Here is a 20,021-nt window from a genome sequence, read left to right on the forward strand (position 1 = left end):
TTGTAGTAAGTGGATGAATATGGTCAGAGTACATCATATTAATATTTGCAAATGTTTTTAGTCCTATATTACTTTGCATATTTATTATGCACTAAAACTAATATTTGTAAAAATTCTTTCATATATTTAATGCTGAATTTTGAAAATTCTGGGTGTCAGGCATAAATTCATCCCATGTACTTCCTCTCCATTTTTTTTCCTTTTTTAAAAAAATTTTTATTATTAATTTATTCTTGTTACATCTCAATGGTTATCCCATCCCTTGTGTCCTCCCATTCTTCCCTCCCTTCCCTTTTCCCCTTAATCCCCTCCCTTATGACTGTTCCTGAGGGGGATTCTCTTCCCCTGTATATGCTCATAGGGTATCAATTCTCTTCTCGGTAACCTGCTGTCCTTCCTCTGAGTGCCACCAGGTCTCCCCCTCAAGGAGACATGGTCAAATGTGAGGCACCAGAGTACGTGAGAAAGTCATATCCCACTCTCCACTCAACTGTGGAGACTGTTCTGACCATGGGCTAGATCTGGGTAGGGGTTTAAAGTTTACTACCTGTATTGTCCTTGGCTGGTGCCTTAGTTTGAGCGGGACCCCTGGGCCCAAATTTGCCTATCATAATGTTCTACTTGTAGGTTTCTAGGACCCTCTGGATCCTTCTACTTTGCCATTCTCCCATGCTTCTCTCATCTAGAGTCCCAGTAGGATGTCCTCCCCTCTGTCCCAGTTTCCTGATAAGTGAGGGTTTTCATGGGCCATGCCCCTTGGGCTAGTATGCAGATATAAGTGAGTATATACCATTTAAGTCTTTCTGCTTCTGGGTTAATTCATTCATTATGATAATTTCTAGCTCAATCCATTTATCCACAAATTTCGGGAATTCCTTGTTTTTAATAGCTGAGTGGTATTCCATAGTGTATATGTACCACAGTTTCTTTATCCATTCTTCTACTGAGGGACACTTAGGCTGTTTCCATGATCTGGCTATTATGAATAAGGCTGCTATGAACATGATCGAGCAAATTTTCTTGTTGTGTGCTGGAGCATCTTCTGGGTATATTCCAAGGAGTGGAATAGTTGGGTCTTGAGGAAGCCCTATTCCAATTTTTGATATAGCATCAGATAGATTTCCAAAGTGGCTGTACTAGTTTGCATTCCCACCAGCAATGAAGAAGTGTTCCTCTCTCCCCACATCCTCGTCAGCATGTGGTGTCACTTGAGTTTTTTATCTTAGCCATTCTGATGGGTGTAAGATGGAATCTCAGAGTTGTTTTGTTTTGCATTTCTCTGATGACTAAGGAGGTTGCGCATTTCTTTAAGTGTTTCTCAGCCATTTGATATTCCTCTTTTGAGAATTCTCTGTTTTAGTTCCAAGTCCATTTCTCAACTGGGTTATTTGGTTTGGTGGTGTTTAGCTTCTTGAGTTCTTTATATATTTTGGATATTAGACCTTTGTCAAATGTAGGGTTGGTGAAGATCTTTTCCCAGTCTGTAGGCTGTCGCTTTGTTCTCTTGACAGTGTCTCCAGCCTTACAGAAGCTTCTCAGCCTCATGAGGCCCCATTTATTAATGGTTGACATTAAGGCCTGAGCTTTTGGTGTTCTGTTCAGGAAGTTGTCTCCTGTGCCAATATGTTCCAGGCTCTTCCCCACTTTTTCCTCTACGTGACTTAGTGTCTCTGGTTTTATGTTGAGGTCTTTAATCTACTTGGATTTGAGTTTTGTGCAAGGTGACAAATATGGGTCCAGTTGCATTTTTTTACACATAGACCTCCAGTTAGACCAGCACCATTTGTTGAAGATGCTATCCTTTTTCCATTGAATGGATTTGGCTTCTTTGTCAAAAATCAAGTGACCATATGTGTGTGGATTCATATCTGGGTCGTTGATTCGATTCCACTGATCAACCACTGTTGCTGTGCCAGTACCAGGCTGTTTTAATTACTATTGCTTTATAGTACAGTTTGAGATCAGGTATGGAGATTCCTCCGGAGCACCTTTTATTGTACAAGACTGTTTTAGCTATTATGGGCTTTTTGTTTTTCCATATGAAGTTCAGAATTGAACTTTCAATGTCTTTAAAAAATTGTGTAGGTGTTTTGATAGGGATTGCATTGAATCTGTAGATTGCTTTTGGTAGGATGGCCATTTTTACTATGTTAATTCTGCTGATCCTTGAGCAAGGAAGATCATTCCACCTTCTCAGGTTATCTTCAATCTCTTTCTTCAGAGTTTTGAAATTTTTTTCAAGCAAGTCCTTCACTTGCTTAGTTAGAGTGACTCCTAGATATTTTATATTGCTTGTGGCTAATGTGAAGGGTGTGGTTTTCCTAATTTCTTCCTCTGCAAGCTTGTCATTTGTGTATAGGAAGGCTACAGACTTTTTTGAGGTAATTTTGTATCCAGCTAATTTGCTGAAGATGTTTATTAGCTTTAGGAGTTCTCTGGTGGAATTTTGAAGGTCACTTACGTACACTATCATATCATCTGCAAATAAGGATAATTTGACTTCCTTCTTTCCCATTTGGATACCCTTGATCTCCTTTTGTTGTCTTATTGCTCTGGCTAGAACTTCGAGTACTATATTGAAGAGATATGGAGAGAGTGGGCAGCCTTGCCTTGTTCCCGATTTTAGAGGAATTTCCTTGAGTATCTCACCATTTACTTTGATTTTGGCTATTGGCTTGCTGTATATAGCCTTTATTAGGTTGAGGAAAGTGCCTTGTATCCCTGATCTCTCTAAAATTTAAACATGTGCTTCTTTTATTTCTCTCACCTGTTTGTCTCCGTCTTCCTGCATTTGATTATGAATTTTATTTGTTTTCTCCATTAATATCCTCAATCTAAGGATTTGAGGCCATTTTCTTGTATTTCAGTTGTATTGGAGTCCTCTGGGTTGTTTTCTTTGGGATAGCTGGAAATTGGAGACGGCTTGTTGTTTTAGAGGGTTTTGCATATGCTTTTACGCTGTCCTTTAGACATCTTGTTGTCTTTGTTTTTGTTGGGTAGCTTCCAGAGTTGGATGGAGGGAGTCTGATGATAGATTCACTTGTTTTCTCAAGATTTCCATAGGCTGGAAGCTCTGATACTTCACTGGTGTTGATGACAGGATGCTAGCCCTGTCGTTTTGGTCTCTCACAGCCAGTGATCCTCAGCTCCCCTGTGATGTGGGTCCTGCAATCGTTCTGGGTCTCTGAATGAGTGTTAGGTCAGGCCAAGGTATCCACAGCCTTCTGGTTTCCCTGCCAAGTCCAGCCAGGGACACTAGGCCCAAACCATGAGCCGAGCTCAGCTAGATTCTCAGGGCCTGAACTCTCTGCCAAGCTCAGCTAGGGATTCTTGGCGCAAAATGCACACAGGGTCCAGCCAGAATTTTGGGGGGCTGGGACTGCGCACCAAGCTCAGCTAGGGGCTTTTGGCCCAAGGTGTGTGCTGTGGTCAGTTATTGACTCAGGGCCTGAACTGTCCGCCAAGCACAGCCAGGAATTCTGGATTCAAACTGCACACTGTGTCCAACCAGAGTCTTAGAGCCGGGACTGTGCCAAAAGCTCAGCTAGAGTCTCTGGACCCAATCTGTCCACCAACCACAGTTAGGGACTCAGGCCCCAAACTGCACGCTGAGCTCCATCCGAGTCTTTGGGGCGGATTTGTGCACCGAGCTCATCCAGGAACTCTTGACTCACACTGCACGCTGAATTCAGCCCGGACTCCGGGCCTATACTGCGTGGATAGTCCAGCCAGAGTCTTGGAGCCTCCCAGCCTGTGCGCACAGCTCAACTAGAGTTTCTGGGCCCAATCTTCCTGGCAATTCCAGCTAGGGCCTCTGGGCTGAATCTGATGCTGACCTCACCCTGTGTTAGCGGCCCAGAACTGCCCGCTGGGCTGTGCTAGTGTCTTGGGCAGAACTGCTCGTTAATGTGAGCTAGTGCCTCTGGTGGAGCTGAGTGCTCCACCCAGCCTGCGTCACAGCTGGAGAACTGCAGCTGCACAGAGCTGGTGCCTAGGGTGGAATTGAATGCTCTGCCCAGCCTGTGTCACAGCAGGAGCACTGCGGCTGCACTGAGCTGGTGCCTAGGGTGTAACTGAGTGCTCTGCCCAGCCTGTGTCACAGCAGGGGAGCTGTGGCTGAGTTGAGCTAGTGCCTAGGGCAGAATTGATTGCTGCACTGAGACAGCATCTCCACGGCACTACGCACTGAGCTGAACCCGGGACTCTGGGGCTGAACTGTCCACTGAGTCCAGTTTGGGTCACAAGGCACCATGCGACTCAAATCCCATCCAGGGTCCCCTCTCCCGCAGCAACTCCCACTGGCCACCACACTAATCACCTCCACCGGAAGGCTTAGAGCTGCAAACCTCAGCCACTGCCACTGCTGCCGCTGGTGCCGCTGGTGCCACTGGTGCCGCTGGTGCTGCTGGTGCCGCTGGTGCCGCCGCTATTGCTGCTGCCTCTGCTGCTGCTGCTCCTCCCGTGTGCACGGGCACGCAGGTCCTCCGCACCCTGGTCCCTCCGAACCGGGGAGCACTCTTGCTGCCGTGGTGTGGGGACCTTGGTGTTCCTGGCTCAGAAATCTGTGCAATTCCCTGAATTGTTCACTGGAGCCTCCAAACATGGTCGACACTGCTCACCACCATCTTGAATCCCGATCTCCTCTCCATTTTTAAGAAGATGTATAAACTACTCAGTCATTGCAAGTAAGAGAGGTTCTGCCAAGTAGGCAATCTGAGCACAGTATTTGTTGCTTCTCCAGGTGTACCACAAGGAGGAATATGTTTGTGGGAGTTTCCCTTGCATAGCAGAACAATATGGAGTAGCGCACCATGTGGCCTACAGTGTTTATTCCATCAGCAAGAGCTATGTCTACCTTGAGAAGGAAGCCGGTATCTTGCACTGCAGCCAGAGTCACACAGTTCGGGCACATTTTATTCTGAGAGGGACTGCCTTGAGAGTGCTGAGAGAGCTCAGTTTTTACTACCTGGTGAGTTCTGGCTCCAAGCTGAGAAATATAAAGAATCCTTTCATCTCCTGACCACGTCTCTCCTGACACACTGGGTTCCGGGCTGGGTATTTCTGCTTGGGTCTCACACAGTAGACTCATCAGTGAGAAGAAAGCCTTGTAAAATGCAGATGTAAGCTTGCAAAATACTTTTTGTTTTAGATCATGGCCCATGGCAAGATCATCCAAACTGGAAGCCACACTCACCACATGGAGGCACGAGACCCAGGAAACCGTAAGTTTTTTGTTCCCACCCAGCAACAAGTGTCTAACTGAGTCTACACATGCTCACCAGTGGACTCTCACCACTGAGTAACTAAGGAGGCCATGATGTTTGTAAGTCTCTGTAAACACTGCACAGCAGGAGCTCAGGGTTCTGCCATCTAATGTAGGTTATCACTCATACATTGACCTTCAGTAAAAAAAAAAAGTCTCAGATTCCTAAACTGAGTCTCATTCTACAATGGTGAAAACTGTCTATTCTGCAGATGTGGCACCTGAAAACACAAAGTGCTCCAAGATACTCCCCAAGTAAGGAATCTATGTGTTCATGTAGAGATTAGCTGCAACAGAGCAAAATGTCTTATCTTAGTTTCTGTCCAAAAAAATCTGGAGGTGCCAGCCTTGGTCCTTAAACCATTCTAGCTACACTGCTCTTGGTGTATTTGATTCATTTTTATTATTTATTTTTTGTTATGTGTGTGGTGCTTTGGGGTAAGCTGTCAGGGTCAGAGGCATCAGATTCCCCTGGTTATCCTGAATCTGGAATTACAGAGTTCTGAGAAGTCTGGTGTGGGTGCCAGGAATCAAATGTGGTTTCTTCTGTGGAGCATCATGTGATCTTAACTTCTGAGCTATCTCTCTAGTCCCTTTACTTTTATTTTTAAAGATATTTTACTTAATCTTTGAAAGTTACATGTACTTATACAATGTACTTTAGTCATACCTGCTACCCACTAATCACTACCAACTCCTCACTGGCCCCTCCACCAGCCGATTCTGTAGTTTAAAAGAAATGAAAATCCCAACCATTTGATTTTACTAAAGGAGACTCCGAAGCCAGATGCTGGGGTGAAGACCTGCCAGCTTAGAAAGGCAGAGAGACCCCAGGTGACCTTCCTACTCAGCTCATATCTCAAAAGATAAAAGCCCCAAAAGCTCACTACCCCAGTTGACAGCCCAGGAGGAAAAGGCCCCCCCCCCAAAAAAACCAAGGCCAAAGGCTTGCTAGTGCAAAGTCCAAAACAGCCTCCTTATGCATGCTTTCTTAAATACCCTTCTCTCAAGGTCCCTCCTTACTACTTAATCCCTGTCAGCTGGTTTCTTGATCTAACTCTTTACCTAGGCTTAACTTATTAAATCCGGTGTACAGAAAGCTCTTGGATTAAATGTGTGTGCTAGGGTTGATCCACACCTTAAGCACCTGTTTACAGTAAAGAGAAAGTTCTTGGATTAAAGGTGTGTACTAGGGCTCAATCATGCCAAACATGAAACAGGTTTCTACAATCATAATTCTCAGGGTTCACAGAAATCAATTATCCTGCAGCATTCTTCCCTACTTTATGTCTTGTGGTTTTTTTGTTCAGCCAGTATTACCCGTGTGTGCGTGTGTGATATAGGGCCATCCCCTGGACCATTGACAATCTACCAGGGGTGGCACCCATGAGGAAATCTGACTCTTCCTACCCTCTGTAGCTATCAGCTGTCATTAGCTCCTCAACTAAAAGTGGGTCTTCATGAATCCCTCCCCATCCATGCCAGGATGTGGACTAGGGCTTGATGTTGTGAAGGTCTTGGGCAGGGAATTATAGCTGCTGTGAGTTTATGTGTGAAATCACCCTGTCGTGTCCTGATGACACTCAGTTCTACCAGGACTTGACTCAGTTGTCACTTCCTTAATCAGGCCTCTCCCACCTGCTCCTATTTAAACCCCAACTTACCATTGAATTCTGGTATTCTCAGTGCTCATCATCTTGCCATCCTTTCCTTCCCGAATGGCACTTGCCACATGCAAACATATTTCTTAAGATTTACCTGTTTATTATCGATTTCTCTTCATTTGGAATATCAACCACAGGAAGTGCATGGATTTACATATGTAGGGTCACAGATATTTTCCAAGTACTTTCTAGAAGTGGCAGATATTTAATTGATGCTCAACAAATTTACGTTAATGGGGGCTTCTTTGTCACTGATCAATTATAAAAACTACCTAGGTATTTAACAAAATATCCATCTAGTCCTTCCACAAACACTAAGTGGGAATCACAGAAGGTTTGGGAATCTCCTCAGCTTCAACAAAACAGCAGAGACTTCAATTGCCTAATTTTCTCTCAAGAAATGTAAATACTGTGAACATTTCAGTGAGAAAAATAGTTTACCACGATATGCTTATAATTGTCAATGTGGCTTGCTCCTCTGAGATGGCCATTGGTTTATAGCTCCCTGAGTACCAGGCTGTCATCTCTATTATTTTTCCTCTTATCTAAATAATAAATGAAACATCAGTCAAGTTATTTCATCCTTTTTTATAACAGGAATAGCTAACAGATGTCTTTTGGGATGCTAAAGTGTAGAAGATACAAAGTGTTAGTATATGATTAGCTATAATTTTACAGTGAACACCTTAGTAGGGGGGTATCTTGCAGTGAGCTCCCTATACCCTCATGAGGTCATTAGCATGCAAACAATTAAGCACAGAACAGTAAGAGCATCTTCCACCTACAGACAGTCCTTCGAATTCCTGTGTTTAGTCATCTGGGTTTTCCTGTCAGCATTCTGATCCATTACCTTCTCCTCCCAGTTCCTTTAGCTCCAGAGAAAGGGAACTTTACCTTGGAGATCCCTGTGGAGTTCGGCATGGCCCCTGTGGCTAAATTGCTCATCTATGCCATCTTGCCTGATGGAGAAGTGATTGCAGATTCTGCAAATTTTGACATTGAAAAGTGTCTTCTCAACAAAGTGAGGAACTTATTTTCTAAAATTTCTATTTTAAAAGGAGGGGGTGGAAAGTTTTGAGAACACAGATTTCAGTTTAGTAAACCAAACCCAGTAATTTGGTGTGTACCTTGGTGACAAAGATGTGTACAGCACCAGAAAGCCAGATTTCAATTCACAAGCCTCCAAAATGGTTGGAGGCTGAAGACAAAAGAGGCAAGGAAGTGGGGAAGCAAAAGAAGGGGAACCGAATCCTTAATAACAAACTAAGTTAAATTTCTTTTATTGTTTTTATCTACCTGTGCACGTGTGCATATGAATGCATAGAACTTTTGAGAAGTCTGTTTTCTTCTTCCACATGAGTCCAGAATACCAAGCTCAGGTCACCAGGCTTGACAGCAGCTGCCTTTACCCACTGAGCCATCTCATAGACCCTACATGTTACATAATTTCATGCAAGACCAGTAATAGGACCTTCCTTTCAATACAGCCCAGGCCACAGCTATTTGCTTCACTCCCTGAAATTCAACAGGAAGAATTGAGAAATGAGTGATAGAGATGGCCAAAGTTAGATAGATAAATAGATGAGAGAAAGAGATAAATGTAGACACTTCTCCAATTAGAATATTGATTTTCAGCCTTGGGGTGGTGGCGCACACCGTTAATCCCACCACTCAGGAGGCAGATGCAAGCGGGTCACTATGAGTCGAGTCTGGTCTACAAATCAAGTCTAGGGAAACCCTGTCTCTGGAGGGAAAAAGAATTCAGATTTTCCACCGCAGGTATAAGACTTATCATGAAAAAGCCCTTAAAATGGAGTAACTTAGGGACTCCAGGGCACTTGCCACATAAAGTTCTAATATCAGCACTCATTTAAAAGAGTGTGTCATGACTGCAGGCTCTCATAGCCCCAGTGCTGTGGAGGTCAAAGGCAGCAGAATTACTGGACTTGCTGGCTCCTGTTTAGCTCCAGGATCTTGAGAGATGCTCAATGGAATGAGCTACAGAGGAAAGCAGGTCACCCACACCCTCCTCTGCTCTCTGCTGGACACATGGGTACATGCACCTATGCACACGTGTGCTTTACACCCCACTCAAGTACTTGCATGTGCACACATACCAAAATGAGCTATTTACAAGACTTTTAGAAAGCCAAAATGGACATTCTTTGCTTCAGAGTTTGAGATATCACCCATTTTCCTAAATCAATCTTGGAGAAAGGGGAGGCTCAGAGCCTCAGCTAGGCTTCTGACAGTAGTCCCAGTCTGGAAAAACAGACATGCAATGCAGAGTTACAAGGTGACTCCATGTAGCAGAAGCCCTGCTAAGCTCTATTTCCCTTCCCACAGGTGGACCTAAGTTTCAAGCCAGCCCAAAGTCTTCCTGCCTCACAGGCCCATCTGCGTGTCACAGCTTCTCCTCAGTCCCTCTGTGGCCTGAGAGCAGTAGACCAAAGCGTATTGCTCCTGAGGCCTGAAGCTGAGCTCTCTCCTTCCAAGGTGAGTTCTGGTCAGCTTCTGCCCAAGAAAGGCCAAGCCCAGAGGCTCTGAGCAGGAGGAGCCCCTGGTGCTCCATAAAGCAGTGATCATTCAGCCACTATGGCTCTGGAATGTATGTATACTGCGTTTAATGCTAAGGACAACTATAAGGGAGCTCTACATTATACGATCCCCAAGAACACCTCAGAAAACTTCAGCCAACAAACTCAAGACAAACCAGGAAGTAAAGCAGTCAGTAAGCTGCAAAGCTTGCATGTGACCCAGGCCCTCTGTGTCATTACTGCTCCTATCTTACTCCAGGAGTGGCTTGTTCCTTTCAGATGCTCATGAGGAGCTTTTCAGAGTGAAGCGGCCAGTGGGAGTCTCCCAAATAAGAAAAAGATATAACGTTTTAAAATTTGAAATACAAGGTTCTCAACTTGTTTTGAAAATTTTCAGAAGCACTACTGAAACCATAAATTATTTCCAGGAGTCTTGTCCAAGTTAATGATAGTGAAACTCTTCTTTATACTGAATTAAGACAGCATTTATTATGAACGGTTACATAGTGACTGTAATACCTTAAAATTATTATTGACACTGGCTAATATCATGTTTTAAAATGTAATGTACATATGTACATTGAAAAAACAGAAACCTTTAGTCTGAATAATGCGGGGAACTTACCTGTCTTGAACAAACACGTAAATTAAACCAGTATTTAATTTTATTTAAGTTATGATATTTTTATAGTCCAGGTACAGAAAGTGCTTTAGAAAGTACACTACTAAAATGTTTTATTTTGAATTTTTACTTTCTCCAAATCTATTATCTAAGAGATTTCTTGAGCAATTGTTGTAGCTAACAAATAGTTTAAATGTGTTTAGTTTTAAAACTCATGTACTGCCTGAAGGGTCTGACAAGAAGCAGGAAGGGCGTTCCCTTGCTCCCACCACTCTACCCTACCCATGCTCTGGGTGCCAGTACTTTCAATGATGGCACCTGCTTCTTGAACATCAAGTGATTTGCTGTGATCACACTATTTTCTTTTCATGTCTTCTAAGAAAGAGGACCCCTTGTCTCCTGTTTTTACAGATATACAACCTGCCAGAAATGCAGCACAAGGACTCTAAACCAAGTTTCCACCAGCTGCCCAAAGACCATGTCCGTTGTATCTGGCCTAGAGATAAGGCCCTTAAGGGCATCACACACTCAGTAAGAGAAGAAAATGAGAAGGACGTCTATGAATACCTGGACGTAAGCCATATTATCCTCTAACATGCTTCTCTGTGAATTATTTAGGTTTAATGAAACACTATATCAGTAAAGAAGTTTAGAGTTGTGCCAGGGGTTGAAATAACTGTCCCTTACATGTAGTAGACCCTGGGTTCAATTCCAGGCATTCCAAAAACTGTATCTTGGAAAGTGCCCAGTCTAGGCTAATTTTTTTCTCTTTTTATTGAAGAAACTGGCCCAGAATGGGTAAGTGATATTTATTATTATTATTATTATTATTATTATTATTATTATTATTATTATTATTATTATTATTGTTGTTGTTGTTGTTGTTGTTGTTGTTGTTTTTGTTGTTGTTTTCTTGAGACAGGCTCTCACTATGTAGCTCTGGCTGTCCTGGAACTCGCTAGGTAGACCAGGTTGGCTTCGACCTCCCAGAGATCTGCCTGCCTCTGCTCTGTCTCTGCCTCTGCCTGGCAAATGCTGGAATTAAAAGCATGCACCACCTTTTTAGAATAACATAATTGTATTAGAGAGAAAGTCCAAGCATATGCCTCACTATGAACTCTGTGCTGCTCACTGCACTCTCTAGAGAGTATGAAAAACACTTGAAACAAGAATCCTACTTGAACATGTGAAACAGTACCTGATTTACTTACTGTAATTTTTATACACACAGAGTTTTATTTCAAATTTTTGAGATATTTTGCTTGACTAACAATCTCTCTTCTAGGACATGGGTTTAATGGCAGTAACCAACTTGAAGATCAAGTATCCTAAATCATGTATTGCCAATCATGGTATGCTAGTAGAAGGTAAAGTAGCAATCCATCGTTTATTTTCAGAACCAGAATAGATGTGAGTTATTTATCAAAGGTGATAATAAAATTGTAGAGCACATGTAGCATCCAAATAAGAGAGAAAGAACCCGAGCTTACCTGAGCAAAATGTGATCAAATGCATGCTGGTACTACAGGGAGGATGAAGGCTGGAGGATCTTCCTTCTTTGCCTTAAAATAAGGCAAAATGCAACAGTTACTCTAATAGAGAGTCACTGTGTGAAGTGCGAAGAAATTTTTGTAGATGTGTCACGAGGGGAGAAGAGAATTCCCTAAGGAATAGCGATGAAGCAGGAATGGAAAAACCAGGGCTTGCAAATAGAAGTAAGAACGGTCAAAGAAAAGGCATTGAGTCAAAGGGCACATGTACTTAGGTGTATTTGGGGGTCCTGCAGGACCTGTACATGCACACTTTGGAGCAAGAACATCTCCATCGCATGAGAAGTCACAGCTTGAAGATTCGGTTGCTAAGACTATTCGAAAATATTTTCCTGAAACCTGGATCTGGGATTTAGTCACAATAAAGTAAGTAATTTCCAGTTGTATGATTTGGGCTATGTATGAATTTTTCCTTGTTTTCTAGTATTTCTCTAAGTAATGTGTATCATAAACAAGGGAAATGACTAACTTAAGAAAAACAGCCTATCAACCCGTCAATTATAAAATGTATGTATTTTCATCACTCCCAGAAAAAAGGCACATAAAAATCATCATGTACCTTTTTGATGCTTACAACCATTCAGGAACACCGTAAGTGAGGCAGTCCTACATGGAGGAGGCCACTAGACTGCAACATAGAGTAGGCCATGCAGGTTGACAGTTGTTGTATAGTATTTCAGAGATGGGGGTTCAGAGACAGCTTCAAATCTATGTTCCAATTTCCACTAACACGAGGACTTTGAAGGGCCATAGGCTATGATCTGAGTTGTGAAAACAGGACTGCAGAAAGACCTTTTATTTCTCCATTTGGAGTCCTGTTTACACTGTTCACTTCCTATCACTCCTCTGAAGGATGCAGCGGGGCTGTGTTCCATCATGGTTAATGGTCACCATCTCAGCAATAACCAGCAGATGTGCTCACTTCCTGTGCTTCACCTTCTCCCTCCCCAGCTCCTCAGGAGTAGCTGACATGGAAGTGATGGTCCCTGACACCATCACTGAGTGGAAGGCCGGAGCCCTCTGCCTGTCCAACGACACTGGACTTGGCCTCTCCCCTGTGGTATCTCTCCAAGCCTTCCAGCCCTTCTTCGTGGAGCTCATGATGCCCTACTCTGTGATCCGTGGAGAAGCCTTCACGCTCAAGGCCACTGTGCAGAACTACCTTCCTTCGTGCATCCGGGTGAACACCTTTCTGAGTTAAGCTTGTCTAGAGGGGACGAGGACAATTAGTGTGTGCAAATTATAACTGAGAATTAAATGAAAGGAAGGAAAAGACTGTATTAAATCCCTCCACACTGGTTCCAAATGCTTAATTCCTAGACTCTAGCTAAACATATACAGCACAGAGTTTAACAGTATGGAATCTACATAAGATGTATTAGATGATATTTTTGCCAATATTTAAGCAGTACATACTGTACTGACAGACACAAGATGTTCCATGAGGCCTCTGTAGACAACTGAAAGATACAGTCCATGTAGATGTATGAGGCTCTAGTCAGGAGAAAATGGCATACTGTTTACAGTGGGTTTTACTTGTTAGAAGCAAGTATATACGTTAGTAGTTAAAAATCTAGTATGGTAAATATATTGCTGCCATCAAAATAAAACAGAGATAGAGAAATATATAATTATCTCCCTACAATAATGCATTGTGATAGGTAAATAAACTTGTGGACATGTTTGTGCATATGAAATCCATGACATTTAAGGCACGTGTTTGTTTTAAGCACCACTCCTGATATCTTTTTAACACAAATGTCCTTCACATTCTTTCACCCATCTCCTCCTACACATAAGTACTGTCCTTATATGGTAACATTTCTGCTATCTTCCCCTCTGCGGCACCACAGGTGAGAGTGGAGCTGGAAGCCTCTCCTGATTTCACAGCTGTCCCAGTGACAAAAGACCAAGATTCTTACTGCCTCTGTGCCAATGGGAGGCACACCGAAACCTGGTTGGTAACTCCCAAATCTTTAGGTGAGTGAAAAAAATTTTAAGAGGACTTTACTCAGAGAGGGTGAGTGTAGGAAGGTTCCTTAAATTGCTTTCTTCCTATTGGGTTTCTGAGAGAAAGCTTTCCGTCAGTTTACCTTTCTCTTACAGAGAGCCTTGGCTGCCCTGACCTCTCCCTGTAGACCAGGCTGGCCTCTAACTCACAAAGATCAGCCTGCCTCTGCCTCCCTGTGCTGGGATTAAAGAAGTGCACCACAACACCTGGCCCAGCTTACTTCCTTCTTAAATACTGGGCAAGCCCTTGCACTGCTCACAGACCGAGGATACCTCGCAGATCCTGGGGCTTGGCAGATGCTGAGTTCCTGGCACATCTGAGCTTAGTTCCTTGGGCCATGTGTTTCAGGGAATGTGAATATCTCTGTGACTGCAGAAGCAGGGCAGTCCCCAGAAGCCTGTGGCTCTGATGTGCCCACAGTGCCTGAAATGAGGAAAAGGGACACGGTTGTCAAAGTCCTGATAGTCGAGGTGAGTAGACCCCCTTGACTGGCAGTGTGCTGAGTCCAGATAGTGGAGCAGTGTTGACTATATGTAGATGAAAAACAAAAGTTAACATCATACGGCCTTGAGATATTTCATAGCAAGTAGCAAGCCTATGCTTTTTAATCGGTGTATGTTCTGGTTTCTTCTCCTTTCCTATTCTCTTAACTGAAGCTTGGGGGATGGTCTGCACCAGTTTATCTCCTTAGAGCTATACCTCTTCCTTCTGATCCTAGCATGTCCCCTCCTTTTTATTATATTTCCTTATAACCTTCTTTTTGACAAGCCAGGCCCAAAATTTCATGTTTATGCCAATCTTGACATGGTGGAAAGTTAAGTCTTCGGATTCTAATCCATGGTCTCACAAGTAAAGAAATTGTCATTCAAAAAAAAAAAGTCTCCTGCATTTTTGTATTTGCATACTCAGTAATTTCTCTTGTCTGAACAATATGTCCTTTTGTCCAAGCCTGAAGGAATTAAAAAGGAGCACACCTTCAGTTCATTCTTCTGTGCATCAGGTGAGGACAGATCTCTTGCAATATTCCTGTAAGAAAACCAGGGTGCTTGAATACCTTATAACCACTTAAAAATGAATAAACAACAAAACCAAGAGCCTCATAAAGGTCACTGAACTGAGGCAACTGTCAAGGGTATAGTCATAGTTTCATGGGAACTCAGAGCTCATCAAAGCCCTTTTCTTTGGAACACAGAGATGTTTTTACCTAACCCATCTCAGTGCTTAGAAAATTATGGGTAGGGAATAGCAAAAAAGAGGTCACAATTGAAAAATTCTAAAAAAGATAGGAAGGAAGGAAAGAAAGAAAGAAAGAAACAGAAAAAAGAAAATGGGGAGGATATAGACAATATTTTCAAAATGACTACACACACACACACACACACACACACACACACACACACACTCATATCATAAATAAGTGAATACAAAAACTTCTATGAATGAATAAATCCCACCCATAAGCCAAGCGACATCGTGATGTGTACTCAGCATAGCATTTCCCTTTAATGATTGTTTTTATGACTTGCTCCTTTTTCCCTGCTCCTTGCTGGAAGCTGACTATTGAAATGGAAACACATCAGCATATCACACAGGGGGAAGCTCACTGCCCCTTCTGAGGGACATGTATAAAGACAGCATGTGCACTCACAGTGACAACTGTATTGCTGGCACCTGCATTATTGAGCTGGTGTAGTGCTTGCTCAAAACATATTTGTCATAAGAATTTTTAAGTTGGAATAATAGTTTAAATTAATTTATATCCATATTATATGAAGGTTAACAGAAGAGATAAAATTAAGCAAATTTCTTTGTGAAAGGTATAAACTAACGTAACAGTTACTAACACAACGGGTAGAAGAAAACCATCATATAAACCAAAATTTTTCAAATGCTTTTTCTTTTTTCCTTTTTATTAATTCATTCATATTACATCTCAATAGTTATCCCATCCCTTGTATCCTCTTATTCCTCCTTCCATCCCGCTTTCCTCCTACTCCCCTCCCCTATGACTGTGACTGAGGGTTACTTCCTCCCCCTGTATATTATCAAGTCTCTTGTTAGTAGCCTGCTATCTTTCTTCTGAGTGCCACCAGGCCTCTCCATCAAGGGGATGTGGTCAAATATGGGGCACCAGAGTTCATGTGAAGGTCAGTCCCCACTCTCCACTAACTGTGGAGTATGTTCTGTCCATTGGCTAGTTCTGCCTCGGGGTTCAATGTTTACAGCATGTATTGTCCTTGGCTGGTGCCAATATTATGGAGGGATCTCCTCAACTGTAGGTCTCTATTCCCCAAAAACACTAACACACACACACACACACACACACACACACACACACACACACAGAATTTACCTTAACAAAAATTTAATCAATAAAAACATCTTCATGGGAGGCAGAGGCAGGAGGATCGCTGTGAGTTCGAGGCCAGCCTGGTCTACAAAGTGAGTCCAGGATGGCCAAGGCTACACAGAGAAACCCTGTCTCGAAAAAACCAAAAAAAAAAAAAAAAAAAAAAATAAAAACATCTTCATGTGTTAATTAGAATAGCTAAATAAGGCATCAACAGAAGCAGAGGATCACAGATCACAGAGACTCGGACATTCATTTTGGGCAGATGCTTTGCTGCAATACAACAGATGGTAGAAGGGAAGGCAGTAGAGCTTGCCAAGCCAGAAGTACCAGGAAATATGGATTTGTGATGTTTATATCAAGACCATTTTTCTAGGGAGGCAAAAAATCAAAGTTTAAGGCACAGTTCTAAAGCAACTGGCCTTAGGGGACTCTAGAAATGCAGAGAACAGACATGATCCTCTGCCCATTTATTTTTCTGTGCTATTAGATGCTGTGCTATCAGAAAACTTGTCCCTGGTGCTCCCACCAACAGTGGTCACCGATTCAGCCAGAGCCCATTTCTCTGTGTTGGGTGAGTCAATCCATCTTGGAGGATTTGGGACAATAGTCACTACCAGTTCTCCTCCCCCACCGTGATTCCATATATAGTTTCTGAACTACTACACTGGAATTCTTCAACATCCCTCTTTTGTCTCTATCCCAGCACACCTCACCCTAAAAATTCGTTCACCTCATTGAGAAGCAATCCTATTGCAGGTGTCATTTCTGTTCCTGAAGATAATGGCTGTTCTGATGTCACACCTCTCACTTCCAGGTGATATCTTGGGTTCAGCCATAAAAAACACACAAAACCTTCTCCACATGCCCTATGGCTGTGGGGAGCAGAACATGGTCCTTTTTGCTCCTAACATCTATGTACTGAAATACCTGAATGAAACCCAACAGCTGACCCAGAAGATCAAGTCCAAGGCCATTGGCAACCTCATTGCTGGTCAGTAAGGCTCAGAACTCCTGTTTTGTTCTTCTAAATGTTTTCTCCGGAAGTGGGGCTTAATATTGGAGGGGGAAAGCTGCTCAGGGTTCTCTGTCAGTCCTAAAAGCCAAGGCACATGAGAGCCTCTCTAGCTTCAGACTTTTATCCTGCCATTCTCTGATGTACCAGTAGCTTTAAAACACACCCAAAGCCTTCCATTCCAGGTTATCAGACAGAGCTGAACTACAAACACAAGGATGGCTCTTACAGCGCCTTCGGGGATAAAGGCAGCCAGAGTGAAGGAAACACTTGGTAAGAAGAGTCCACTATGTGCCAGGCCTTGTTGAGCCCTTGTTCCTCATGGCAACTACACATGCAACTTATTTAATGGAAGTATAACCAATGCCAGGACCTCAGAGGCACATATTGGAGGCAGCACAGATTATGAATCACAGAACTAAGACTGTCTAAAGCCTCATCCACTTTGACTCTGTACCACGTGTTTTACTGAACTCAACAACCTGACTCTTTCATTTTTCACGAAGATCTCTCATCATTAAATGCCTAGCTCCACATTGCTGATCATCCAAAGATGCTCATACTGAGACTTAAAAGGCTATTGCCACTCTTTACATGGCCTTGTATTACCTAAGGATTGTCGAGATAAAACCCACATGCAAACAACTAACAGGTGACAAAGGAAATAGAGGCTGGTGGAAACAGGAAGTAAGCCAAGAAGAGGAACATAATTTTTGAGGCAGAATATATACGGCTAGATATTTAGGAGAGGAGATTTTTTTCTTAACTACAAAAGAAAATCATCAGAAGTGGGGAGGGGAACCCCTTAAGGTGAGGGTGCAGGTGTACTGAGTAAACAAGATAGAAGAAATGTGAAAGAAAAGCAGGAAGCACCTAAAACCTCACTGTAGTGTGTCCACATCCAAGAGAACCAGGCTGGCTTTGGAGTAACCAGAGACCTTGTCCAGCTGCACATACTCAGAGACCCTAAGACTGATTGCTTAGAGGTGTGGACCGCTGGAAACCCATGTATGCTGGTTCTGCCCCACAATACAAGCTCCCTCTTCCCCACTCTCCCTCCCATGTCAGGCTCACAGCCTTTGTGCTCAAGTCTTTTGCCCAAGCTCGAGAGTTCATCTTTATTGATGAGAAGCACATCACTGATGCCTTCAAGTGGCTCTCCCAGGAGCAGCAGGACCATGGCTGCTTCAGGAGCTCTGGACAGCTGTTCCACAATGCCATGAAGGTGATCTTTTCTGAACTACTTATAAGCGTGGTGAACTACAACCCTTCAAAGTCAGGTCATACTACTTACCATGGGGAGGAATGAGTTTCTAGGTTAGCAATGTGGTCTTTTAATAGGGAGGATATGCATGAGAACTTCCGCTGAATACAAGGGACTGGCCGTGATCGGGGAAGACATCTTTGATGGGTTTCTTGCAGTATAGTTTGCCTATTTCCCTCCTTTTTATTTGTAGGGCGGAGTAGAAGAAGGAGTGACCCTCTCTGCCTATATAACCATCGCCCTCCTGGAGAGCTCCCTCCCAGACTCAGTGAGTGCCACATTGCTTCTCCAACTTCCCAAACTAGTGTAAAGCCTTTGGCTTTCTACCCTCCCTAAAGCCAAGTGGCGGTTTTGTTTAAAAAAAAAAAAAAAAAGAACAAGCAAACAAACACACACAAAAACCAATCCTTTACATTTGTCAGATTCCATTAAAGAGCAGCCAGTTATTCAATGAAATACTGGATATGGTCCACAAATAAACTTGAAAACACAGCCTTTAATACTGTACCTATTAGTCTGCATTTTAAATGGAATGTAGTTTACATATATATTAAAACAGAATGGCCCCCAAAAGATAGAGTATAGATAGATAATCAATAACAAGTACAAGATAGGAAATAATGAAGGGTGGAAAGGAGGGAGGAAAAGAGCGGAGAAGGAAGTAGAAAAATTGATTTGAAAAGTGTAAATTCCCATAACCTCCACGTTTTGTCCAGGATCTGCTGGGACCCTTTTCCACATAGTTCAGGTTTCATTGTTCTGCCAACAGCATCCTGTTGTCTCCAGAGCCCTGACCTGCCTAGAGTCATCCTGGAAGGCAATAGAGCAAAGGAAAAACCACAACTCTGTGTACACCAAGGCACTGCTGGCCTATGCTTTTACTCTAGCAGGGAACCAGAATATGAGAACGGAAATCCTGAAGTCACTTGATAATGACGCTATAGAAGAAGGTAACAATGTGTCATTATCATTTTTCTCTCTGATTGGTCCAGAGACCGAAAATGGGGAGTGTGGAAAGAACATTACATTTTAGTTTCTTTTCTGTGGCACACTGCTGTTTCCCCTTGGACTGACCCAGGAGGCAGAGGCAGGCAGACCTCTGTGAGTTTGAGGCCAGCCTGGTGTATAAGGCAAATCCAGGAAAGCCAAGGCTACACAGAGAAACCCTGTCTCAAAAAATCAGTCTCAAAAAATCAGAAAGAAAGAAAGAAAGAAAGAAAGAAAGAAAGAAAGAAGTTAGTCATTTAGCCTGATGCAGTGGCTCATATCTATAATCCCAGCACATGAGAGGCAAAGGCTGCTGGATCACTGTGAGTCTGAGTCCAGCCTGGTCTACAAAACCAAGCCCAAGACACTCAAGGCTATACAGAGAAACTCTGTCTCAAAAACAAAACAAAAATACAATTTGTCTTTCTTTTATACAAAAGCCATCTCTACAGTATTTACTAGTAGTGTGACCAAAATCAACAAATGGAAAATAGTAGAATGTACACAATTCCTACCAAGGTAAATACAGTTCAAACTTAACCCTTTCTCCCTGATGCATATATACATATCGGGAGCAGCAAAAACTATGAAGAACACAAAATAGAAACTGTGCTTCAAGGCTTTGCTATTCGAGTTGCAACTTTGAAACCAATGGGAAACTTTACTAAGTCATTGGCCTGAACACCGAACAAGCTGTGTTTTGCCACTGAGGACTTACTTTTGTCAATATCTTAGAAATTTCTGACCACAGTCTTTCT

At 42.8% G+C, this 20,021-nt stretch overlaps 1 protein-coding gene and 1 long non-coding RNA gene across 2 annotated transcripts in view; both read left to right on the forward strand.

Annotated features, from left to right (window-relative positions):
• LOC127197402 (murinoglobulin-1-like) overlaps positions 1-20,021 on the forward strand; it is a 342,405-nt gene that overhangs the window by 95,939 nt on the left and 226,445 nt on the right. The window lies entirely within an intron of this gene.
• Positions 14,031-20,021, forward strand: part of LOC127197408 (uncharacterized) — an 83,401-nt gene continuing 77,410 nt past the window's right edge. The window contains exon 1 of the long non-coding RNA XR_007831669.1: positions 14,031-14,117. This is a non-coding gene — a long non-coding RNA (uncharacterized LOC127197408). The remainder of the gene's footprint in view (positions 14,118-20,021) is intronic.

The sequence above is a fragment of the Acomys russatus genome, chromosome 13, assembly GCF_903995435.1.
Source record: "Acomys russatus chromosome 13, mAcoRus1.1, whole genome shotgun sequence".
NCBI lineage: Eukaryota > Metazoa > Chordata > Mammalia > Rodentia > Muridae > Acomys > Acomys russatus.